Source organism: Diadema antillarum, unplaced genomic scaffold (genome assembly GCF_040938485.1).
Source record: "Diadema antillarum isolate AM-2024a unplaced genomic scaffold, OU_Dant_1.0 seq00001481_RagTag, whole genome shotgun sequence".
NCBI lineage: Eukaryota > Metazoa > Echinodermata > Echinoidea > Diadematoida > Diadematidae > Diadema > Diadema antillarum.
In genome coordinates this window covers 235,754-263,409 of record NW_027272220.1, presented here as the reverse complement: position 1 = coordinate 263,409, position 27,656 = coordinate 235,754, and the positions used below count along the sequence as shown (strand labels likewise).

The following is a 27,656-nucleotide window of genomic DNA, read 5'->3' as shown; positions in this document are numbered from 1 at the left end:
AAATAACCATGCAGCTTTATAAGTTGCTGATTAGGCCCCATCTTGACTACTGTATTCAGGTGTGGCGACCACACCTCAAAAAGAACATTAAACTGTTAGAAGGTGTGCAGAAAAGAACTACATATACCAAACTTATCCCGAGCATTAGACATCTCCCATATGAAGACTCCAGAAACTCCACCTCACCGTATTTGGCATTAGAAGGTAGACGAAGAAGAGCAGACCTTATTCAAACCTATACAGAATCTTCAACGACATACTGTAAACATGATTATATTCGCGGCACGAAATTTTCGCGAATTGGAGCCGACAGCCTTTTTCGTGGCATGAAATTTTCGCGAATCGCCACTGGCGTTCACAGCATATAGCGTAGATAAGAAATTTCGTGTGCATTTTAATTTCGCGAATCTTTGCGCTCGCGAAATTCGCGAAATTAAAATGCGCGCGAACATTCCTTGTTTTACAGTAGGCAGAATCAACCCAACAGAAATCTTCCAACTTGCTACACACCAGAGCTCAAGAAGACACCAACTCAAAATTTAAAAGCAACATTTGAGAGTCGACGTCAGGAAGTACTCGTTCAGCCAAAGGGTCATCCAAGATTGGCATAATATTCCTCCTTCAGCAGTTTATATGCAACATCACTCAACAGTTTTAAAACAGAGCTACGGTCATTTCTGCGTTACTAAGGGCGAATTATTATAGCCCCCTCACCCTTGCCGACTACATTCTACATGGTACACTCCCAAGATGGATGTGGGGCGCTTCAGTAAGTTCAATGTATCTAAGAAACAACACACACATAATATTTCTCATGGTATATTGGCCATAATTCGCGTCAACATTTCTTGTGCTTATCGACGCTGATGACACACCCTCGGCCTACACAAGGTTAACTCAAAGTCATTGATGTTACCCATCTATAGACCCAACCAGAAAAACAATATAAAAGAAAACTAAGTGGTATGTGTCAGAATATGTAAGTAAGCTCAATGGGGTAGATTTATAAAGACTATATATATGATGACAGATGGTGAAAGACATGACTTTTAGCTGATCTCAAGTGCCGTTTTTTTTTTTTTTTTGGGGGGGGAGGGGGATGGGGGAGTTCTCTATCATGGATGTGCGTTCAACGAAATTACCTTACCGGTATTTAGATAAGAAGAAGAAGAAGAAGAAGAAGAAGAAGAAGAAGAAGAAGAAGGAGGAGGAGGAGAAAAAGAAGAAGAAAAAGAAAAACAGAAAGAAAGAAAGAAACTAAGAAAGAAAGAAAGAATATCCGTCATGTTTCATAAAAAATTCTGTATAAAATGTATAGACCTAAAGACGAACACAAGATGTAGTGCTGTATTTATGAAAATAGGTCTACGACATCATGACACCATAAGACCGTTTTACAAAAAAACAAAAACAAATACAAAACGAAAGTCAAAATAATACTGATTTGCTTCCTTATCTGAGGAAGAACTTTATTTCTGCATTTTAAGTAAATAATAAACAATAATTGACTTATCACATATTTTTTTAATAAAGAGTTCAATAACTGCAGAAAGAAATGCATGTAAGGAGGTACTGAAATGATAAAACTTAACATGAAAATGCATTAAGATGATTTTGTATTGTACACAAGGGAACATACTGCACTTTCGTTCAAAAGATGGAACAACATATTTTAGATTTGACTCCATCGTTTTTTGGTATTTGACAGTCTACAGTTGCTCCTCCCCCCCCCCCATGAAAATATACAGGGGGGGGGGGTCAAACATAATAATTTTGTCCTCAAATAATTTTCGAGAAACGGAAACATTTTCTTTTTTGTTCTGATTGAAAATTGTCCAAATATTTCACGAAAGTGTGCATCAGATCGTTGAAATTCAATTCCGAAAATGAAAAATCTCCCTGTCGTGGGAATGGGAAAACGCCTCTTTATACTTTAGTGCACTTTGGAGATTGACAAAATTCTGAATATTTCATTAAGAGTGCGCACCAGATCTGTCACTTTCAGCAAATGGGAGGGGATATTCCTTCCCCTGCTCGGTTCCTATCCTGATATTTAGTACACGTCTTTGATTGACAATTTCCCCAAATGATCCATCAGAAATGTCTCACTTTTGAAGTGTTTTACAGTATACCCCTGTCGAAGTTAGAAGGTATGATAAAGTGATACCCATAGAATAAGAGAATATATTGAAAATATTGTAACTCGTATAGTGGTAGAAAAATTAAGCAGTGATACTCGATCTCTAGTAGTTGTATGTCACGATTGTTAGGTCGTATGGTTCATACGATTAGTTAACTTAGCTTGCCAATTTGTATATCACTGTATATATGTTTAGTAGGTATAGACTATTTTATATACATCATTGTAATATATCACAAACATGTATTCTTGATATTGTAATGACCATATCTTGTATGTATGTGTTGTACTCTCATACTCGGAATGGGGTCGGAAGAGTCGAATAAAATCTAATCTAATCTAATCTAATAAGAACATCGGAAATGATGTACCTATTTCTTTTTCGAAAATGAGTTGGTTAATGAATATTCAATGTGTTTTTGACATGACAAGAATTAAACTTCAATTACACCTGTACTTTGGTAGTGTGGTTACTAGTACAATTTCCATGACTTTGCAACAGTGAGCAATAGCGGGCTCACTCAATGCAGATCAAAGGGCTGCGATGTGTCACGTGGATTCAATCGAATGACGTCACACCGTACCTTTACAAATCAACAAGGAAGAAGGAAGAAAATCCGAAGTTAGAGAGCAACCTGAGCGACCAACAGCACTAATCAAAATTGTTTTTTTTAATATTATACGGACTCTCATGCGCACCTCCAACGGTGTCCCTATTTTTGCCTGTGAGAGCGAAATTTCTTCAAATCTATTTGGTAAGTGTATGAATAATTGTTGATCTGTGGGATGATTTTGTTGGGCAGGGGCAGGCCAGTCCAGCCGTACATGCACACACGATTTTCTATCGCAGGCCATCATCCCATGTCCCATCCCCCATAGCCAAAGTAGCGGGCGCGGGTAGAGCCGCCCAGTGCAGTACGTGGTGAAAATCTAGGGGCTCACGTATTGTGCTTCATCTATCTATTAATTATTTGTAGTACAATGTACATTGACTGGTAAATGGGTTTTGAAATCAGTGTGCCCTGTGCTGTTAGACCATTCCTGTGTATCTGCAAAACACTAAGTCACCCCAAGTGCAAGATTTATGTCTGGACATGAAAGCCAAGGCTAGAGAAGAGATTACGTTTATAGTCTAGTCTGCATGTACTGCTCTGCATGCTGGCTATGCAGATTTTACGTGGAGTATAGTGTAGAGATATGAGTGTGTGATATGTATGTGTGTGTGTGTGTGTGTAATGTGTTTAAATGCGTATATGGCATGCCATGGTGGAAATACAACTTATTGTACTAAGTTCTTCCTCAATGAGCTTGTTCCATATACACTGAGTTGTTATGTTATTGTTACCCTGAGCTGAGTGTATTGCAGTGTAAAATGTTGATGCAAGCTAGTGCATGCAAGCAAGTTGATACAAAATTTGTCGCAAACCCCACAATCATGACAATGGCACAAAGTGAACATACACAATACATTTTGTAATATTGCAATCACAAAAGCTCATGGTACAAGTGTCACAAACTAATTTGATATTGTCATTGACAAAAAACAACAACAACATGCAGTAACAGCAAATATCTTGAAAACACTATGAAGGTCTAAACTCCAATGGCTCCTATACCGACATAGTCTAAAGTGATGTACTGGTACGTAGTTGCAAATTGAAGAAGTGAGCATATTGAAGTGGTTTTGGTTAAGGGTTTTAGAACCTGTCTGGCACCATTTCATATTTGCTTGCAATATATCGAAAGAGTCTACAAAGAAACTTAATTGGCTGACGCGATTTGCCGGGATGATGAGTCATTTTGGGAGTATTTTGAGGAAAATAAAAGTCGGAAAACCGACTTTTATTCCAGAAGGATCCAGACTAACTCGGTCTCGGGGAAAACTCGACCCTATTTCAGACAATTTACACGCAGTTCGTGATCGCCATATTCTACTGTATAGTACTAAACGAGGCTTAACTGAACAAACAGGAAAGTGCGTGCTAATCCTGTACCAAACAAATGGACAGCGCGCGGTACTCAAGCCTATACACACATCACCTCAGTTGCTGAGAGGCGCTGTCTTTGAAGTTTTTGTTGTTGTTTATCAAGCGTCTTTGATTGTTTTTGGAGGTGCTTGATAGGCGTACACTAATTTTGCATGCATGCCAAAGAGGTTTTTTGATGCGCGCGTTTGAACAACTCGGACCATTACTGCGAGTAGCCAGAACGTGAAGTGCTAGTTTATACAGGCCGCTCCCATAGTACAACACTGTACAATCCGGAGGGACAACCGATACAACTCGGCCCGCCGTCAAAGCAAGGCCAAGTTATCCCCGAGTCTGAGTTTAGCCTGACCCCGTTCGGGTAAGTTCTGAGACTGAACCTTTTTGGTTAATATTTCACATTTTCGTCGTTACCCATCAAAAATCTTGTTATTACAGTGTTATTCCACACATTTCCTAGGCATACATTCACATTTGGGAGCGAAATTTGACAAATTTTGCAGGCGTACCAGAACTATGTTTTGGCTTTAACATGGCAGCTTGCAGACTGACATACATCAGTGGTAAGGATATTGATCTGGTTCCTACAGCTGTATCCAGTCCTTTAGGTAACACGCTCTATTTTTTTTTTTTTTTTTTGATTTTTTTGACATTTACTTTGTGCAAAAAAAAAAAAAACAAACAGACCTCTCTTTATTGTAGCTTTAGATGCTACACTTTCTGGATATTGGAATATCAGAGGACCCCCACCCCCCCTTTTTTTTTGAAAAAGGAAAACCTGGGGTTCCCGTCTAGCTATTTTGAATATGGATAGTCTTCACACACGTCCTAGTTGTGTAACACTGTGTGAAACAGGTGTGCATCCTCTGTACTTTACTTCCTGTGAGAGGAAAATATAGAACTCTGACTGATCAGAGCCTATTATGAGGCCAATGTCCTGGATGGAATAACCTACATGATCAACAACAAAAGTAGTGTTTGTTACTGAAGTATGACTGTAGTTATATAATTGCTGTGGTATTGCTGGGTAGAATAAAATATTACATGTTGACTTGACAAAATGAAATATGTTGACAAGTAGATTGGTACTTCAGTGCTTCAGTATAATAGACCGGTTTGGTTTTGGTGCTGTTTTTATGTTAATGTTTATTTTAGTTATAACTGGGGGACTTCAGTGTGCCTAACAATGATTGATTTTACACTGGCATAGCAATGCACCTGCCTCATTGCATACCCCATTGAATCACACCCCCCCCCCCCCATTATGGCCGACCTATAAAAGTTACATTGTTTTCAAACCGAATACATGTAAGTCTATAATGAGCACATTCATCGGTAGCTATCTACATGATTCAATAAGTCAAGACAAGTACTAGAAATAATACAGAATGTAGATAGCATTTTTTTGTACAATATTCTATTTCATGAATGAATGTGTACTGCTGCTGATCAATGAGGTCACTGTTGTGAAACAAACATTGCAAATACAATATAGAAGAGTCCTGTCCTGGTTGATACAAAAGCATGTGATTGTGAAGATTATGTTGGACTACAGAAGTTCTTCAGCAGCTTACACAGAACATTCTGCCCCTATATTACAGCGCTGGTATATATGCAACCTTCAAGTACAATTATTCTACTTATATGGGCATGCCGCGGTACTCATGCCATTGGTTGGATTTTTTTTTAGCAGAAGACCTGTTCTTTCCAATGTATGGTGTACTGTACAACATCGATATGCAGTATTTTGCCATTCCGTTATAACATGATTCATTATATGACATGAATTGATGGAAATTATGATATTTCATATGACCTGTCATAACTCCCCCATGTCAGGATGGATTTTCATGCAAGAAGTACTGATGGATTCATAATTTTCTGATTAATATGATGGCACACAATGCAAGGGGCCTACCTCTGCACATGAACAGTATGTTTGGTTGTCTGAAGTTTGCTTAAGTTTTGTTTGTTTGTTTGTTTGTTTTACTTACTGTAAAACGAGGAATGTTCGTGTGCATCTTAATTTCGTGAATTTCGCGAGAGCCAAGATTATCGAAATTAAAATGCATGTGAAAGTTCTTGTCTACACTATACACATTGAATGTTAGAGGCAACTCGTGAAAATTTCATGCTGCGAAGAAGGCCGTCGGCCCCAATTCGCGAAAATTTCATGCCGTGAAAATATTGTGTTTTACAGTATTCTGTGCTTCCAGCACTGCTTTGAAGGAGGGATTTCAAAGACTGAGCAAGCTGTCAGAATGCAACAGGGGTCAAGAAAGGTTTCATAATTTTTTTGGTGGTAAGCAAAGATTTTGCATATAGGCCTAATGCTTGTCATAAAAGAGGAGCTGTGATTTGAGGTAATCTAGTACCTCCTTTGTTTTAATACTACATAGTTCATGATAGGAAAGTGCTAATTGGTTGGTGCTGAAGCTGAACAGTGATGAACGAGACCACTGTGGGTGATTTTTGGTTTTTCGGACAAGAACGGCATTAGGAAGTGGTATCAGCAAGTTCGCATGACCTGTCGCGGTTTGTGCTTCAGCAGAACCACGTACATTACAAACCCCTTCACTGATGCTACTATGAAGTGATTATGATTCATTTCAGTGCTTGTCATGTGCTCTCTGTGCATTTTATGGTCTTTCTTAAAGCATAGACACATATGGACATGTGCAATGTCAATGCCAAGGGCCTCTGGTAAGAGTATGTATTTATGTGTTTGCATTTGTATTATGTGTCACTTGGATCTGAAAAATATGATAAATCTGATGATATGGTAAAGTTGATAATATGGCTTGTGATCGTGAATTGAATCAGAACTTGTGTAAATATAAACAGTTCTAAATCGTAAGATGACTCAACTTCATTAAGTGCAACCATTTCATGAGTCTTGAACTCAGAAACCAAATTTAATGTTATTGAAGAAAGTTAGTCATTTGAGGATTTATGTGTGTGTGTGCATGTTTACAAATGTGTGTTTAAAGATGCATGACATTGTATCAACACCTAATGATACATAATGTAGGTAATGCATGGCCTTTCATGGCAATTCAAATGTTCATGAAAGTATGCAAAGTGAAACTGTAAGCTTTTCGGAGGCTGTGTTTTATGTGCCACATGGAATCATAATCGAATATAATTCAGAATACTGTAATACGTCATGAGAAGCTGCGTTTTCCCCTCTGTTTTCAGCAAACTATCCTTCAGAGCCCAGAGGACAGGCATGTGTGTCATGCAATATGCCGGTATATATAATGCAAATCTCTGATGATAAACATTGACATATGATCTGAATTTTTTCTGGTTATTTATTTTTTTTCATGGAAGAGTTGCATTCTTGCAAAAGTGGCCATTTTTTCCCCTTATAAGCATCCTTAACTTGAATTCCTATAGTACTGTCTGAATCTAGCATTTATTTCTTAATATGATTTGAAATAGACTTAAAATATTTCAATTAATTCCCTAGAACTAAAGATAGCCGCATGGCTAGGGATCCTGATTTTATTCAGGAGTATCAGTAAGAAGTACCATGGGCAATGAGGAAGTGTAATGTGCCATTTATTGATTATTCTTTTGAAATATTTTGGGTAGGCCTGCTCTGAACTCTAGCATAAGTTTAATATCAAAGTTAAGAAGCTGCCTTCTACATGTGTTCCATTCCCTGTAAAAGAAAAGAAAAAAAAAACACACCAAAGTCAATATTCAATGTCCTGAGACAACTGTGCAAAGGCGTAGTCTGGTAGCATCAGTTCTCAGTAACCTGTCATGGCATGAGTGCCATGAGAGAACTTTCCCTCATGGAGGTTTACATGTCGTCTCTAGGGTATCAAGACCTCATAAATCTCAGTTGGTATGTATTCTTAAACATCCTTACTCAATAAAGAAAAAAAAAATTAAGAAATGAAATTTATTAAAAATACTTTGTGAGTTTTAAAACATTGCAATTATTGATGTGATCCTAAACATTGTTTATACATTATTTGGCATCAACATTGATGTTATTTTGCAAAAATGTTGCAAAAATTAAAAAGTTTGCCCTCCTCAAAATTCATAATTTGTGAGATATGAAGTCTTGTCACTCCAGGGTGACAAGTAGTATACAAATGATGCACAGGTCTGAGTGCGTTAAGTGGAATTATGTGCAGAAGGTAACTATGGAATGCTTAAATTAGACTAAATTCCATCGTTACCGCATGCACACTATTCCAGGTGATGCACAAAAAGGCATGCGTTTTAAATATGTTTTATCGGGAGGACATTTTTTTTTTTTTTTTTTTGCCAGAAGTCCCATTTTAGTTCAAGTAACGTAATGGCAGGTCTGTTGGATTTATTTCGTTTTGGCTTGCCATAGACATCATGTTTTTTTTACTGGACAAAATTTACTGGCTTCATGCTTTTTTACTCAACAAATTTACTGATGCATGGATAGCTTACTTTACTGAGTATGTGAATGCTTGCTTTAGTGCACTGACTCTTGCTATAGTGCATGATAACCATGTTTACAGTGGCTATCATCAGTGAGGCAACATGAAGCCATTAAAAAAAAAATCAACATCAACTCTCGACCAATCAGATCACAGGATCTTCTCTACTAGTTCTATAATAAGAATTGATGAATGGACTCTGATATCTAGTTTTATCATTGTACGAGGTTTGCTCAGCCCGGATATCCCAGCTCCCTCAGAGGAAATGCTTCCATTGCACAGATTCCTTACAACAGCACATGCAAATATAATGCCCATGGATGGTGATTGGGGCCCTGTTTTATGAAGAGTGTATATGATTATATAGTTGATTTCTATGGTGCAAGTCTATGGCAGCCTGTGTGGTAAGGAAATTTATAATCGCTTCTATCTTTTGATAAACGGAGCCGTGATGTTAAATGACCAATGGCTACATAGCAGCCCTTGTAGGCATAATAAAATGATTGAATGCAATAATTTAATAAACACATAATTTAAAACAGAAATGATTTAACCCAGTTACCTGAGAAGTTTGACACATTCGCACACAAAGAATGAGCAGTTTTTACATTGTGATGCAGAAGTCGGTGCTAATCGCCCTTGCTCACTCTTATTAACAAACCCACCCCCCCCCCCCCCCCAAAAAAAAAAAAAATTGCTTGGCTGCAAGCAGACCACATTATATCTCAGAAGTGCGCATGCCTGAACAATGACTGGAGCATGACCTTGGTCACCCTCACCGGGCCTAATGCGGGCGAATTGACTCATGAGGGGGGAAAAAAGGTCTGATATGTTTTTTTTTTTCCGCTTGCCGTGAACACAAACTGCATGAGATGAGGCAGATTATCACGAGGTATGACTTGAACTTGAAGAATGGTATCATGAATTGATTCAATTTTATGAAGAATTTGGGACATAGGGTACATTTATCTAAAAATTTTCGGAGGTAGAATCACGATCCTGAATGGGTTTGAGGCATTTTCGGGGGTTAAATAAACGCAACCGTGTTTTAATGCAAACACGATTAGAAATGTCGATTTGAAACGTCAATGTTCTAAGGGCGTTTTGAAATGTAGTTTGGTGGTACGCAGTTGACCTTTACTTCTCGGGTTGAACGGCGCAAAGCAGCTGTGCAGTGACAACACTAGAATCGCGATTGCATGATGGTTAGATAAGTGCTGCACCCCGAGAATCGTGTTTCGAACCACGTTTGCAAATGAAAGGTCAAACATCAAGGTCAAAGGTTGATGACCTGTACATGAGAGTAACATTTTTAAAGGACAAGTTCACCTTCATAAACATAAGGATTGAGAGAATGCAGCAATATTAGTAGAACACATCATTGAAAGTTTGAGGAAAATCAGACAATCCATTCAAAAGTTATGAATTTTTGAAGTTTTTGTGCAGTACCCGCTGTATGAGAAGACTGCTGCAGTGTATGAATAACTTAGATGTCACATGCGTACAACAATATAAGGAAAATATAAAGAGAATTTCGCAAAATTCCATCTGTTGAAAAAAGTATACATTCCCCTGACTCGTTACCGACAAATGTTATGGGTAATATTATTCCCCCTGCCTTTAGAAAGAGGCAAGTCAAGTGCTCTTTTATCATGCGAAAAAAGTGAAAATATGTTGAATTTTCTTTTACATTTTCTTTGTACTGTTGTACGCATATGACTCACAAGCTGTAGTAGTCTCCTCATCCAGCGGTTCCAAGACAAAAATTTAAAAAATTCATAACTTTTGCATCGATTGTCCAATTTTCCTCAAACTTTCACTGATGTGTTCTACTAACACTGTTGCATTTTCTCAATCCTTATGTTTATGAAGGTGAACTTGTCCTTTAAGCTGTCACACTCTGTTTAATGTAAAATCAGAGATTTTCACATGCATCCAACTTTAGTGAATTTTGCGAGGAGCCAAGATTTGCGAAAGTAAAACTCACACAAAAGGTTTTGTTTACACAATGCATTGAATGCCTGTACAATTGCACAATGTAATTTGCTGGCAATTCACATATAAGTTTCACAAAAAGGTCATTGGCTGCACTTTGCAAAAGTTTCATGGCGTGAATGTTTCTGGTTTTACAGTATATGTGTTCAATGGTAGTAATTTATTTTTAGGGCAGGATCAGTATTCAAAAATGCTATTTGACTTCACAGAAAAAACAAGTTGCTGACTGGACTGCAAGGGTGAATATGAGCAGCAGCTACACTTGTATTATATCTTCATGAGTGGTTAAGATGGAATGACTGGAAATTTATTCAATCAATTCTTTGGATTTTTATGTTATCCCCAATATATTGAGACAACTAACCTTATGTCGCTCAAACCAGTTTTGTTCTCAAAGATGGTAATATGAAGTGTTTATGTGACAAGTAATATAGGCCTACAGGCATTGTCTTGAAAGGTACAGTATACAATGCTTGTAACTGTTAAAGTTTGAAATTGGTTTTCCTTCTTTCAACTTGTGTTATGTCTCTTGGTGGTTTGAAAAATAAAAGTAATATCCATGTATTCCACTTTAAAGTTAAGTTATTAGAGGTTTCGTATGAAGTCTGAAAGTGAACAATTTCCACTCCCTGTTGATTTCATAAAAGCTTATAATGGTCTGCATACTGGTTGGTGATTAGTCATAATAGTGTCACGTGACTGACTAATGTAGCAAGGATGGAAATTATTATATTGAGAGCAGTGACATCATATCAGGTGAGCAACATATGTACATCATAGTGTTTTTAAAACTCCAGAATGTGCCCGACTGCCGAGGCTGCCAAGGCAAGAATGATATGATTTGTATGAAAATGTACACCATGTGATAACAAATATTGCCTTGTCTATCATTGTGATATAAGACCTACAGTGTAACAGTCCCTTGGGAGATATTTTCCCCCTCAATTCAATATTCTCCCTCAGCACTTCATGCTTTGGGTGAAATGTAATCTCTTTGGAAAAGTTTACCTACAGCAGGGATGTCGAGTGTTACAAGTACACCTCAAAATAAAAAAGCAAAATCTGTAGGATTCTAGCTGAAAAAAAGTTATTTGTCATTTGTGCTCTTTCTGCAACACATGGCCAACACGATTGATACTGTGTATTGGATATTTATATGTACAACGTACACAAGCATGACCCCTGAAAGCTGCAGCAGAACCCCCATTTCCTGGTCTTCCCTGATACCCCTGTTTATGATTCTAATCTTGGCTGTTTATTGTAGCTAGACATGCTGAAATTTGGCATGTTTTAGTATTTGAAAGCAAAGGGGGTGGTGGGGGCTGGGGGCTGGGGAGGTTTAATGACAGAGGCATGATATGTTGTACTTGGAATAGTTGGTGTATCAACTATGATTCAAATTCTTGGTTTAAAAAAAGAGTCTAACATATTATAATCATATATCCAGGAAACCATACATATACTGTACACATTACCACACCATCAGGTTCTGACAAGATCAGTTATATACTATTGTCAGTCTGCTTTTACATCATGTTTATAAGAGTATTATGCTCTATAAAGCCAATAACAAAGAGCAAGTTGCACACACAGATATGAGTAGATAGGGCTACAGTTGAGGCAGTCATCACAACTATCACAGTGTGCTCATGAAAGAAGGTGTACAAATCACAATTTGATAACTGTCTCTTTTGTCAGTGCCAGAAAGATATGAGTATCATGTCCCTATTGGTTAAAAACTGCCTAGGTCTGGTCTCTTTTCTATTGTAAGCCCATGCAGTGTATTTCTGATACATCATAACACGGTTGTTACCAAATTACCAGCCAAATGTTATGCCTATCTAGTGACGTAGAATGTACAAGCATGCATTATTACTGAGCAGTATTGTAGCCATACCTGCAATCTTCCTCACTCCCTCCCATGTTCACCATGCAGCATTGTTAATTTGCAGAAAAAAAAAAAGTTCCTAATTTCAAATGTATGATTTCTCAGAAAATAACACTTCATTGATTTGAAATACAGACAATGTAAGGGTTTTAGCTATGCAGCCTTCATATTACAACAGAAAGTGATGAATTATTTTAGAGTAGAACTATTTCTGGCCATGAATGAGTTGCTTGACCTTCAACAAAGATGATTATTGCCCTTCTGGTGTTGTTGTTTTTGTTGTTTTTAAAGTTCACTGCCTATTTGTTGGCAATGGAAAAAACATTGCAGTCAACAACACCTGAAATCTAATGCTAGCATAATGAACAACGTCCGTATCATAGTGTCAGAAATATCTACCTGCTAAATCTTCATTACACCACGTCAAATGTGTTATGTATAATGCTGATGGGATAAGCATACTGTAACTTGATTGTTCTTGTGACGGTATTTTTTTAGCTGAGGTCTGTAAATACAATGTCACCAGCAGCCAGTGTGTGTGGCTTTGTATACCCTACATAAACAAGACATTTTTACTGAACTATTAGAAAAAGTATCATGTGACACTATGATATTCCACAAGCAGAAACAGCAAAAACTTTGTACTGTAAGCTTCATTCTGAAATTGTTCTTTTCTCAGAATGAAGAATATGTTCTTGGTTTCTCTATGATCCCACAGAAGTTCAATCTACATTGCATATTTTCTTGGTATTTTCATTCTTGCAAAGAGAGATCTAGAGAGAGGAATTGATGGTTATTGAAAGATTGCAATATTTTCATTTGAATAAATTTTGAAAGAAAAATAGGATGGGCAGTGTGGTAAAGAATTTTGAGAATGCAAATCATTTTTAATCATGCTATGAGAGACCATTGAAAAGTAGAGAGAAAAAGAGAAATAAACATGAAAGGCATAAAGATATGGGAAGCCATGGTGTGTTTTCTTTTAGTGCTTGCTCTTGGGTACATCAAGCTACTGCTAAAGGCCGTTGCCTAATGGATCCTATTCTTGATACCAGGGGTTGTTTACCGCAGTGCGGCTGCCAAGATAGTGATGAATGTGATTCCCCAGCCATTCAGTGAGAGGAACTAAATTTGATGCAAAGAGTCAACAGGAAAAGAAGCATTAATAGCAGGCTGTGAATTCCCTTACCATGTCATTCTACACCCCCCCCCCCCCCACACCCTCCCTTGCTGGAATGGAATAAGAACCACCCCCCCCCCCCCCCCCCAACACACTCACCTACACATGTACACCTTTCGTGCAGGCATACTATATACATGCACGCTTGTATGTGAGCATGCAAATTGCATGCAGCCCCCACAGAGCCATGGGCAAATCTCATCTGTGATGGGGGATTTCACATGTGTCACCGTCCCTGTTTTGTAACTTGTTTACGTGCGAACAGGGTCGCATCTGCAGACATCACATGAACTAACCTACATGTATTTTTTACATACTGGAGGGGGTAACTCCTAGAAATCATTCATATTACACCTCTGTCTTTTCCTCGAAAGTGGCATAAAGTCATGCAACCATTTTTTAATGCAGTATTTAATGATTTGTACTTGAAGCCTTTTCAGTAGTGTTTAAATATGAAGGGAATATTGTAAGATTCAAGGAGAGGCACTTGTACTTCATGGATGCCACTAATAGTATTGCCTGCACTTTGATAGCCAGAAAGGTGGTGGCTGGTAGATGTCTTTTTCGATGAACAGAGGCTCTGTGTGGCAGTGATGAGTTGGTCCCCTTTCATCTCAGGAACAAGGCTTAGCTTTGCTGCTTGTATCTTTTGTCAAAAAATCTGTGATCTACAAATGTAGTTGATCTTGTAAAGACTTCAAAGCTACAATTGTAGGTTTGAACTCTCTTGTTATGTATTAAGTCTCTGATGTCACATAGCCCACATTTTTTTTTTTTCTGTCATGTAGCATGATTACATGTCGTTGCTTTCTTTCAAAATTGAACATAAATTGTACTTAAACTATCAAGCATATTGAATAGAAGATACAAATTATATGAGTTATTCAAATACAAGTTGGTATATTTCCATCAGTGTGCATGAGATTTGACGGGTTTTGTCTCGCCTGCGCAGTGGAAGGGAGATATACAGTAGGTGTCACTTTTCCATTGTTTTTGTTGTTGGCAGCAGCGATGTCTTTGTTAACAATTTGGTGTACTCAAAATAACTTTCCACAGCTTTCAGCTCTATGACCACCAAAATCACACTACAGATACATTTAACATACCGGTAAAGATGCTGGTCAAGTTTTAATATAGATCAAAGTCTGACAAGGTCAAGATAAAATGTCAATGAACTTTCCCTGACTTGCACTGTACACTACTCACAGTATTGTGGTTTACTTTCAGCAACTTTCAACAGGTTTGAGCTGTAATGACCACAAAAGTCACACCACAGGTACATTATCTAAAGATGCCCAAGTTCAAATATTGGTGAATTCCAACAAGATCAAAGGTTAAAAGGTCAATGAACTTAACACTTTAATCACTATTGCGATATATATGCAGGCAAGACATTGCTTGACATTTGCCTCATTCATTATCCAACAAATTGCATGCAAGAATATGTTACCTTATCAAGTTTATTGATGTGTGCCTATTTTTAGATAACTCAGCCCTGTCTCATTGGAGATTGATTAATTTATATAATATTTAGATTCATCTGTGTACATACAGTATAAGCGCGTTTACATATTGTGTGCAAACATACAGATTTAGGAGAGACTTTCATTTCACATACCAACCTGTATTGTCTTCTGAATGTATGAAGAATGTATCAGCTTGTTCTCATAGACATCCCGATACGTTTCTCTATATTATATGATATATGATTCGGCACACTGTACACTGGGATACCGTCGTAACGCGGGGTAAGGCGTTGTGTAGCGCCATCTCACTGTGCAATGCTGTCATGGTGACTATTTTCTCATCATCAGCACTGGTATGAATTGATGTGAAGATAACGATCCCAAGGCAGATTTTTCTTCCATGTCAACTTTTAAAGGACAAGTTCACCTTCATAAACATAAGGATTGAGAAAATGCAACAGTATTAGTAGAACACATCTTTGAAAGTTTGAGGAAAATTGGACGATCGATGCAAAAGTTATGAATTTTTTAAATTTTTGTGTTGGAACCGCTGGATGAGGAGACTACTACAGCTTGTGAGTCATATGCGTACAACAGTATAAAGAAAATATAAAAGAAAATTCAACATATTTTCACTTTTTTCGCATAATAAAAGAGCAATTGACTTGCCTCTTTCTAAGGGCAGGGGGAATAATATTACCCATAACATGTATCGGTAACGAGTCAGGGGAATGTGTACTTTTTTCAAAAGATGGAATTTTGTGAAATTCTCTTTATATTTTCCTTATATTGTTGTACGCATGTGACATCTAAGTTATTCATACACTGCAGTAGTCTTCTCATCCAGCGGGTACTGCACAAAAACTTCAAAAAATCATAACTTTTGAACGGATTGTCTGATTTTCCTCAAACTTTCAATGATGTGTTCTACTAATATTGCTACATTCTCTCAATCCTTATGTTTATGAAGGTGAACTTGTCCTTTAAGCAGTGAAGATTACAATAGAGCATGTAAATGAGAAAAATAAAGTTATTAATTGTATGCATGAATTGTTGCACAATCACATACAAAAAAAAATATTTTGTGCATAATAATACTAAAAGTTATTTTTACACATTTTTGGTAACCCAGGGTACAGTGCTGAAAAAGAATAATTAATTCAACAAAATGGTGAATTTTCATTTGGTTCCCCAGGGTACCAAATAATGCATCATAACTGATTACAAATAGGATTATACCAAAGATAGTAGAGATAACAAGATACGAAGGCGCGCGATAAAAATGGACACAAATTGGCTACCCTACGTACAAAAGAGAGCTAAGTACAAACTCAGTACACCTAGAAACATCAATCATTTCCAAAGGTAGTGGTATTTTTATTATCTTAAAAAGATTTAAAAATTGTAGTCGTAGCTTTTTTCCGATTAAGGGGATATTTTTGAAGAACGAGATTTTAAAGTAATAAGGATTATTTCGTGGAGGTAAAAATTTGGCAACAACATGATCTAAAAATAGAGTTCAGGCTACACTCCCTCAAAGACGCTTGATAAACAACAACAACTTCAAAGACAGGGCGTCTCAGGCAAAGACGCACATCACCTGAGACGCGCTGTCTTTGAAGTTGTTGTTGTTTATCAAGCGTCTTTGAGTGGTCTCACGTGATGTGCGTAATACGCTTGAGGACGGCACGCTGTCCATTTGTTTTGTACAGGATTAGCGCACACTTTCCTGTCTTATCAGTTAAGCGTCTTTGATTATACATGTACCCAACACATGTATTTAAATGTATGCTGCTGACTAGCAATTATTATGGCAGCTGATTATGGGAGCTTGCATATATGGCTCTGTAGTATTAGTGTACATACACTTACAAGTTGTATCAGGTAATAACTCCCTTTATTGTGGTATAGTAAAAACAGTAGGGTACCTACTTGATGTACGTGTGTTTTTGTAGATGTGTGTGGCAATGTTGTGCTCTCACACCTTCCAATCATGATGAGCATCAAAGTCTGCCGAACTTGAATAATGCTGGTCTGACGTACACACATGATTGTCACATGTCATGGATCTGTTTAGGCAGCAGAAGAAGGTCGCATTTGCATAGCCTAAGTCTGTTGCCGACACTCGGTTTCTGTGGAATCCCCCTCCCCCTTCCTGGCTATGGGTGGCATTGTCTGTGTTTAAACTGGATAAGTTGCACTCAAGTGAAACATATTTTCTCTCTTTTGATGGTGGGCTGGGATGTGGGATGTTGGATTGGAAATTTGCAGTACAGAAGGACTAGGTCTTTTTATGCCTCCGCCACAAAGTGGTGCCGGAGGCATTATGTTTTCGGGTTGTCCGTCCGTCCGTCCGCATTCGTTTACGCGATAACTTGAGTAATATTGACTGGAATTTTACCAAACTTGGTCCAAGTATAAAGCAAATGGGGCAATAGATTAGATTTTAGGTGAAATCAGCCAAAGGTCAAAGGTCAAGGTCAAGTCATGAAATTGTATCTGTTTACGTGATAACTCAAGACTGGATCGAGCAAATTTCACCAAACTTTGTCTAAGGATGTATGGTGGGACAATTGACTAATTTTTGAGTGAAATCGAACGGAGGTCAAATGTCAAAGATCAAGGTCAAATCCTAAAATTTTTCTTTTTACGTGATAACTCAAAACTGGATGAAGCAGCTTTCACCAAACTTTGTCCAAGGATGATGTATGATACGGCAATTAGTTGAATAGATTTTAGTGACATTGGCAAGAGGTCAAAGGTCAAAAGGTCAAGGTCAAATGCTAAAAATGTTGCTATTTCCCCATATCCATGCAATGCCCAAAGGTATGTTCTTGAAACTTAGTGTAGACATGTACTACTGCATAGAGATTCTCCAGAGAGAGTTTCATGTCATAAGGTCAAAGGTCAAAAGGTCAAAGATTAGGTGAAAATGTTACAATTTCACTTTTCTCACAAATGGTTCAAAGTATCTTCATGGAACTTGGTACATACAAATACGCATGTACTGACTGGCAAGGATTATCTAGGGAATTTAGGGGTCATGGGTCAGTAGTCAGGGGTCAAAGGTGAAGGTCAGCTTGTCAAAAATTTTACTATTTCCCTCATATATGCAATGCTTGCATTATTATTTTTAAAGCTTCATGTATTACCTAATGGAGATTCTCTTGGAAAGTTCGTGCCAGAAGGTTAAAGGTCAAAGGTTAAGGGTCAAGGCCAGGTTTAAATGCAAAAAAAGAAACCTATTTTATACTGTAATTACACTCTTTCTTTGTACCTTAAAAATTACTCAATGCATAAACTTATAAAAGGGTCAGTCAGAAGTCAAGTGAAAATCCTCAATTCCCCAGATACATGTACCTGCATTCTTTAATAGACAATTATAGCAAATGTAGTTCAAGGAAAGTGAACATTCAAGATATTTCTGACAAACCTGTCATTCCAATATTTTGCCAGTCATGTGAAACTGTTATCTCATGTTGTGAAGACATACTATACACATATTGGGAGAATCATGCATTTTGGCGGAGGCATCAGTCGCCATAGCGACATTTCTAGTTTTTTTATTGTGAATCAAAGAAAAATGGATTGCAAATGTGATTTTGTTTTTTAAACCTTTTACAAATTGGGTTGCTAAGCTTGAGCTTGATATTGAATTGCAGTTCCATACTATGTAAGCATATCAATATACAAGATATTTTTGCGCCATGTGAAATTTTTGTGAATTGGAGCAGACGGCCTTGTTTGTGTTATGAAATTTTCGTGAGTTGCCAGTAATGCCACTGGCATTAAATGCATATTGTAGTCAATAACTTTTGTGTGCATTTTAGATTTGCAAATCTTGGCTCTCGTGAAATTTGCAAAATTAAAATGCATGCAAACATTTTTGGTTTTACAGTTGAGAGGTCATTGCTGTCATGGCTTCACAAGGCTCTTGTTGACTTACCCACAAATCCTCTCTCGATAGATTTCTTTTTGGTGACACAAAACCAGAATAAAAAAAAACTGGTTTCTTTGCATCATATTTTTGTTTTGTTGCAATAACAATGTAAAAGGTTTGGAGGGGAGAGGGTGTAAGCTGCTAAATTACCAACCCAAAACATGAATGTTATGATTTGTATATATTTTTTTTTTTTTTTTTTGGGGGGGGGGGGTTTACCTAAACCATTTGGAAAAATGTGAGTTGATAGGTAGACATATGTACACATGTACGGTGTCCAATTGCAGTGTCCTATACAAAAAGAAGAAGATACGACCATGATTTTACCCAGTTTACAAAAGTCAACTTGATCATGAAGTGGAATTCTACTTTAAAACAAATTTCTGTTTGCAGATGTAAAACAACCATATGTCGATACATTTGTACATGTAGATGAACTACTTGGGAAGCTGTGTTTTCTGTGAATAGAACGAATGGAGCAGCAGTTGACTGTCTGCTGTGTGTCCCCTGCCTGACAGATGTGCACGGTCACACTGCCTGAAGCTGCTGGGCCAGTGTTTCCCTTATCGGTCATAAACCTTCAACAAGTACATTTTCAAGTTATAAATGGTCTTCCTGTAGAAACATGTTTGCATAGTACCTGGTGGGCATGTGTTACTGTCTCGGACTTCCATTTGCTAATGCTGACTGTCTTCTCAGGGGTATTGAAAGTGTGTGTGTGTGTATGTGTAGAGTGAGTGGAGATAAACAAGTTAATATGCACTTGTAGTCCCTTTAATAGTGAATGATTAGAAAATAAAAGCAAAATGTGGATAGGTAAAGTGTGCCACATGTTGAAAGCTTGCATATTATATAGAGTACTAAAGTGATGATGTCACAGTCTTTCGTTGTACAATGTACTATACAGTAGCTCAAGTTGGAACCAGGTGTGAACATAAACACTCGGGCCATGTGAGGTTGTTGAGAACCAGTGTCCATAGTGATGAATGGCTGTGATTTTACACTTTGGTGTTCTATAGATGATGCTGCAGTGGCATTGGACTTTAAAGTTTATCATTAAATCTAAGATATAAAAAAAAGAGGGAGAAGCCTAAGACACCAAATTATAGTGCGGGGCTGGGCCGAGCCGCGGCCGAGCCCGGCCTCAATTGCGGGGCCGAGCTCCGCAATTTTGTCCATTTACAGTGCAGGGCTCAGCCTGGGCTTAACATTCAAACCTTTCAATATTTTGTCGTAGTGGCGCTCTGCTTGTAAACAAACGGAATTTGGCATAGTCTGGTTTTTAGACCTTTTGCCAACTGGATTCCATGGCGACTTTGTCGCCGTTCGGGCAAAGGCCTTTGCCAAAGGAAAAATCCTTTGCAGGACAAATCCACCTTAAACTGACCTAGTTTTCGACGTTGAGGGGGTTACTATCCTGAATAGCGAAATAGTACGGGCAGAGGGTCTGGAAGCCAGACTAAAATTGGCCGCGCATTTGGCCCAGTTTGCATTTACACTGAGAAAAGGCTGGGCTCGGCCGCGGCCGAGACCACCTCCAGAGTGTGGCCAAATGCGCGGCCAATTTTGGCCCCGCATTTGGCCTTTTGCGCCTTTACACTGAAATGAAGGCGGGCTCGGCTGTGGCCGAGCCTCGCACTGTAAACGGGGTCTTAGCTGTCATATCTAAGAAATTCATTGGACTTTCAGAACTGTAAGGGAGTTTATTCTACTAGTATTCTTTGTGAATGATGAATATGGGGAAGAATGCGGGTTTATGGTTTTGTACCGTATTGAATGTATAACATATTGTTCAAGGAATTTGTTAAGGAACTCAAGGTATGTTATTGTCCCTGCCGAACGAGTTTGAGCAGGGGACTATGAAACGGGCTCCGTATGTGTGTGTGTCCGTGTGTGTGTCCGTCCGTGTGTCCGTGTGTGCGTCCGTGTGTGATCAAAATGTTCAATTTGCTACTTCTCTGTCATTTATGAGCTGATTTTGATTCTGTTTGCTTTATATGAGAGCACTACATGGGAGCTTTGAAACTTCTACAAAGCAGAATTTCAGTTGTGACCTTTGACCTTGACCTTTGACCTATATTGTACATTTTGCTACAAAATGCTACTCCTTCGCCATTTCTAACCCGATTTTGATTCCGTTTGCTTTATGTGATGGCACTAGTTGAGGGCTTCAAAACTTCTACACAGAATTTTGACCTTTGACCTTGATTTTTTGACCTGTATTGTACATTTTGCTACAAAATGCTACTCCTTTGCCATTTCTAACCCGATTTTGATTCCGTTTGCTTTATGTGATGGCACTAGGTGAGGGCTTCAAAACTTGTATGCAGAATTTTGACCGTTGACTTCTTTGACCTTTGACCGTGATTTTTGACCTATATTGTACATTAGCTACAAAATGCTACTCCTTCGCCATTTCTAACCCAATTTCGATTCTGTTTGCTTTATGTGATGGCACTAGGTGAGGGCTTCAAAACTTCTACACAGAATTTTGACCTTTGACTTCTTTGACCTTTGACCTTGATTTTTGACCTATATTGTACATTGCATGGCTACAAAATGCTACTCCTTCGCCATTTCTAACCCGATTTCGATTCCGTTCGCTTTATGTGATGGCACTAGGTGAGGGCTTCAAAACTTGTACACAGAATTTTGACCTTTGACTTCTTTGACCTTTGACCTTGATTTTTGACCTGTATTGTACATTTTGCTACAAAATTCTACTCCTTCGCCATTTCTAACCCGATTTCGATTCCGTTTGCTTTATGTGATGGCACTAGGTGAGGGCTTCAAAACTTGTACACAGAATTTTGACCTTTGACTTCTTTGACCTTTGACCTTGATTTTTGACCTGTATTGTACATTTTGCTACAAAATTCTACTCCTTCGCCATTTCTAACCCGATTTCGATTCCGTTTGCTTTATGTGATGGCACTAGGTGAGGGCTTCAAAACTTCTACACAGAATTTTGACCTTTGACTTCTTTGACCTTTGACCTTGATTTTTGACCTATATATTACATTGCATGGCTACAAAATGCTACTCCGCCATTTCTAACCCAATTTCGATTCCGTTTGCTTTATGTGATGGCACTAGGTGAGGGCTTCAAAACTTGTACACAGAATTTTGACCTTTGACTTCTTTGACCTTTGACCTTGATTTTTGACCTGTATTGTACATTTTGCTACAAAATGCTACTTCCGGCGGGGACATATATTACGCACCGTGTAATTTCTACTTTTCCTTGTTATATATTGCTATGGGTTCAATGATTTTCAGTCATGGCATGCTGAACATTTTTAAGCAAATGCTGGGATAAGTTTTTAAATTTGAATTAAATGTTTTGCAACAGTTTGCCATTGTTTGAGATTTGTAATTCTGTCACTTAAATGAGGTGAAGGTATACCTGAACCACTAATTTTATTTTCAGGCATGGTAGGTGTCTCCCAGCTTTTGTGTGATTTTGAAACTTAAGGACCACTAAATCTGCATTCTATGTTAACATCTAAACACTCACAATAATCAAATTTTCATCTGCTATCTTTATCATACCATTCACAGGAAAGTTGTTGGATTCCTCACTTGATTGCAGTGGCTGAGGTACTTGAAAAACCCCACCAGGAGCGTTGAGGCTAGATCTCAATATCGGTCTATCAGCGTGTCAACAGAAACCTCACACATAGCTCTGTAAGTTCTGTTGCTGTGCATTCATGAAAGACAAACTTGTTCCCTCTTCGCATCATTGTCAAACATAAAGTGCCATGCAGGCACACGTTGGCTGTGCCATTATGGTTTTGAAGAAGAAGGAAACTGATTTGATTAATAGCGTTCAAATTTCTGCAGTGATGTCATTGGCCGTCATTGGGTGGCCAAGACCATTTCCAAACTGATTCTTACTGTTAAACTTGGCACTTAACTGTCGTGTTATTCTGTGTGTGTGTGTGCAGTTTTGCGATATTCGGGGGTTATTTTTCAGTCCCTAATGGAAATTGGTTTTCCAGACATAGCATTTGTCATGCATTTTCAACTGCTTCAGAGAAGCTGATGCGTATTTGACTTCTTCTTTTTTTTTCTTTTTTATGAACCACGCAGAATATAATGCTGAAATGCTGAAATGGAAAAAATTCTAACAAATGTGTTTGTAAGGAGGGAATTATTCCCAAGCCTGTCTTTCCTGGAAAGAGAATCCGGAAAAGGTGAAAACAAACTGGGGCTAACTAGAGCATGCTAGAAAACATTTCTCAGAATGGGGCTGGCTGCTGGTTGTCAGTACCCATACACAGTGTATTTATATATCTTTCCAGTAGAATCATATTCCAGCCAGAAATAGACGAAGTGTACCAGCATGAATCTTACATCAACCTGTCCCCCAGAGAGAGAGGAGGGATGGTAAGGCGAGTACAGGTTCTGCCACATAAATGCTTAGATGGGTCATTCTGGCTGATTGTCATGCAACAACACAATATACATTAAATCTCTAGGTCAAAAGTGAAAGGTTTAAGCCCTTTTTCTCAAGCAGATATGTTTTTTACTTTTCAAAATTGGTTGATTTCATTACATTTGCCCAAGTAAAAAGATTTTATCCATATTGAGTGGAGTGAATAGGAGTCTTTACCTTCCCCATTTATTCTGCGGGTCGGTTTCAGAGCCTCGAGGAGGTTTGAAAGCCCACTCAAAAAAGTGGTCTCTTGTCTGTTTATGCTGCTTGGGCTGGTTTTGCCCAACTAGGCCTGACTGGCTCCGTTTCCATGTGATACATTGGTTGGGCTTTTTAATTTCTTACATTACCGCACATTATGTGATTGTGACTTTCACGTTCTGTTGTCACATAATAACCCCAAATTGATTTGTGTAGATTTGTATCATTGAAAACACTAAATCTGGAATTCACATACTGTAAAATGAGGAATGTTCGCATGCATTTTTAACTTCACGAATTTCGCGAGAGCCAAGATTCGCGAAATTAAATGCACGTAAAAGTTCTCATCTGCACTATATGCGTTGAATGTTAGAGGCGACTCGCGAAAATTTCATGCCACGAAAATATCGTCTTTTACAGTAGGCAGATTCAGTGTGGGAGCAAGTAATCTTAATGTATTATACCAATTGTATTCAAATTTTATTTCTGCCTCTGTCACAATGATCATCTATGGCAACCTGAAAGCTTGCCCATCCTGATGGTAATTAATGTGATGTCTAGCTATGGCCAGCAAACATGGAAATTAGGGGGTGAAGTGAATATGCATAGTATGTGACGAGGGCTCTGGGCCAGGTCATATCACATTCAACGACTTTGACCCCGTTTACAGTGCGGGGCTGGGCCGAGCCCCGCAATTTCGTCCGTTTACAGTGCGGGGCTTTGCCTGGGCTTTTCATTCAAACCTTTCAATATTTTGTCGTAGTAGCGCTCTGCTTGTAAACAAACGCAATTTGGTATAGTCTGGGCCCTGTTGCATAAAACCCTTACCGCTGGAGTTACCGCTCCTTTCTAGTGGTAAGTCTTCAAATTAGCGGTAAATTTTATAATCCTTGATGCTGATTGGCTGTGATGCCTAATTTTGACAGTAGTTACCATTGAAATTCAACGGTAAGTTTTATGCAACGGGCCCCAGGTTTTCAGACCCTTTGCCAACTGGATTCCAGGGCGATGAAGTCGCCGTTCGGGCAAAGGCCTTTGCCGAAGGAAAAATCCTTTGCAGGACAAAGTCAAAACCACCTTAAACTATACTAGTTTTCGACGTTGAGGGGGTTAATATCCTGAATAGTGAAATAGTAAGGGCAGAGGGTCTGGAAGCCAGACTAAAATTGGCCACGCATTTGGCCCAGTTTGCGTTTACACTGAGAAAAGGCCGGGCTCAGCCGCGGCCGAGACCACCTCCAGAGTGTGGCCAAATGCGCGGCCAATTTTGGCCCCGCATTTGGCCTTTTGCGCGTTTACACTGAAATGAAGGCAGGCTCGGCTGCGGCCGAACCGCGGCCGAGCCCCGCACTGTAAACGGGGTCCTAAACCCATTGAAAGCGAGTCCCAAGTATACTCGGGCAGGTGTCTATGGGAAACAGGTGTTGTGGCAAAATCAGCCCGTCCTCAATGGGTTAAAACAGGTCCTGGGAACTCTGACTGGCCTCTCCTTCAACAGCTGTGTTTAAATTACAATCCTATGAGCAGCAGTGATCCATTCATTGTATTCACTGGTTGCTTCCTCCCAACAACCTGAATGGTATCAGTTTCTGTTGAGTAACAAAGACACACACATGTATACACACATTACACAAACACATGTATATTCACAAAATAATCAGAGATCGTGGGAGTTGCAGACAGTATTGTCTGTAGTCACACAACTTGACCTGCTTTTTTGCAGCAGCATGCTGTTTATTTATGAACCTGCCCAGTATCCCTTCCTATCTCTGGTGCATGGTGGGAATCGTTCGGGGATGTTGAAACAAAAACTTCCTGCCCGGATCTTTGTGGTCGTGCAATAAGCTACACTTTGGGGGTGGGGCATTAATCACCAGGTCTCTTTTCCCCATACCAGATCACACTTTTTGACTGGTTTGTTTCAAAGCATGTGAATATGGTGCGTATGCATGCATTTGTACATGCACTGAAAAGTGGATTATTCCAGAAATGGTGACAGTTGGAATAGTACTGCTTGGCATAGATTTGTTTGTTGTTATTTTTTGTGTAAATGACAGATATGACATTTATAAACATTATTAACACAATTATCGATATTTTCACACGATAAGTTTTTCACGCTGGGCAGCTCAAAAACATAGGAGTTCTTGAATTCGCGCTGTGCAATGGTCAAACTGTGAAGATATTTTCGCTTGGAACATACGGCATCACAAAGATGGCCCAACAAGTCAAGAGCAAGATAAAGAATCTGAAAGCTGAGTTCAAAAAGGAAAATGGACTTCTTTAACCGGAGTTCATGCAACAGAAAGTCCACTGGGAAGTACTATGAAGTGATGGACGAAATTCTGGGAAACAGGTCGGCCATTTCCCCGCAAGGCCGTGTTCATGAGAACATAGTGAGCTAAGCAGAGTAAAGATGCAAAGTACGCATACATCAAAATTGTAGGCTAATTTTCCCTAGCGGGCCATTTCGAGCTGATGAAGATGCACATTTGGAATATCAGGCTATTTTCCCAAACCACAAAATATCCCGCTAGTTTGAATTTCGGGCTAATGAAGACAGGCCTTGTGAGTTTGGTGTAGAGAGGAGTGGTGACATGGTTAGACTCCTTCACGTAGAAATCAAGGAAGTTTGTCGTGTCTTGGGAGAAATCAGAAGTGAATTTGATGGTTCTTTGGAAAGAGTTGATGTAGTCATTGAATGATGGAGGCTGTCTTCCTCCATGGTCCAGATGAAGAAGATCTCGTTGATGGGTTGTAGTACCACTAAATCCATTGACAACAGGGGACTGAATCTAACATCTACTGCTCCGGCTTGGTCATGATGATAAAGGCAGAGGAAGAAGCCGTCTGGATGCCCATTACTGTGCTGGACACCTGTGGATAGTGCTTGTCCATGAATGTGGATTTGTGTTTTGTAAGTATAATATGTGACATGAAGGATTTGTTGTTGGAAAGGGGGGGGGGGGGGAGGTAAACAACCACTGCGAGCCAGTGCCTCACAATGAGGCCAGGATACCTTTATCATGGGGAATGTTGGTGTAATGAGACGAGTTATCAAAAGTGTTGATGATTGCAGTTTCAGGTATCTGGCCCTTGATGCCATTGGGTTTTCTAAAAAAGTCTGGTGTGTCACGGATGTAGTAATGCTAGTGAGACAGGGTGTTTAATATTGTGATCAACAAAGAGGAAGATACAGAAGAACCATTTCTTGGGAGGATGAATTGCTCAGGATTTCCAGGTTTGTGGATCTTACAAGAGGAGGTAGAATCGGCAATGGTTGAGGATAGAAATTTGTGGGTCTTCTTTGAGGTTGGATAGGTGTCCATTTTCTTTTGTGTTATCAAGTGTTGATTGGGTCTGTTGGGAGAAATCACTGGCTGGGTCAGAATCAAGGAGTTTGTTGTAGTGGGATTGATTGTTATGAAATGTTAAGATGTTTCATGGCTTCCTGAACATTTTGACAAAAAGAAAAATACCAGATGAGTTCAGAGACATTAATGATGGCGAAAAGACTCTGATGTAGGCTTGCTTTCTCAAAGGTCAGCAATCTAAGGTCCAGTTATCATATCACAGCTGCTGTGGTGATCAAGAAATTTGAACATACTTCGATAAATCAGAGAGAAGAAGGATTGCCAGAGGCATGTTTGCTGGTAACTTGTTTCTCCAATGTTTACCCAGGTTAAACTACTATGGCTCTCATGTTCCCTACCATAACCTTCAGTGAGCTCTGATTATCCATTTATGTCTCGTGCAAGTTATCATCAAGACTGCTGTGTGTCATGAGCTTTGAATCAAAGATGAGCTGTGTGGATTCCTTCTGCTCAAGCCCAGGTACGATGCCAGCTTGAAAATGCCAGTGTACAACAGACAAAATGAAATTTGCCTATGTCAAGTTGTTTTGTCGATGCATGCTCTGCAGGAAACTGAAATCCTGCAGGGCTGTTGTCATTCACACCTGGTGCTGATGTAACATCCCTTCACCACAACAGA

At 38.9% G+C, this 27,656-nt stretch overlaps 1 protein-coding gene across 1 annotated transcript in view; it reads left to right on the top strand.

Annotated features, from left to right (window-relative positions):
- Positions 1 to 2,756: 2,756 nt before the first annotated feature.
- The window catches only part of LOC139709929 (RAC-gamma serine/threonine-protein kinase-like), a 99,532-nt gene continuing 74,632 nt past the window's right edge, over positions 2,757 to 27,656 (top strand). Inside the window, exons 1-2 of the mRNA XM_071621884.1 lie at positions 2,757 to 2,895; positions 22,586 to 22,711. The gene's annotated coding sequence lies outside the window, so the exon portion shown is untranslated. The remainder of the gene's footprint in view (positions 2,896 to 22,585; positions 22,712 to 27,656) is intronic.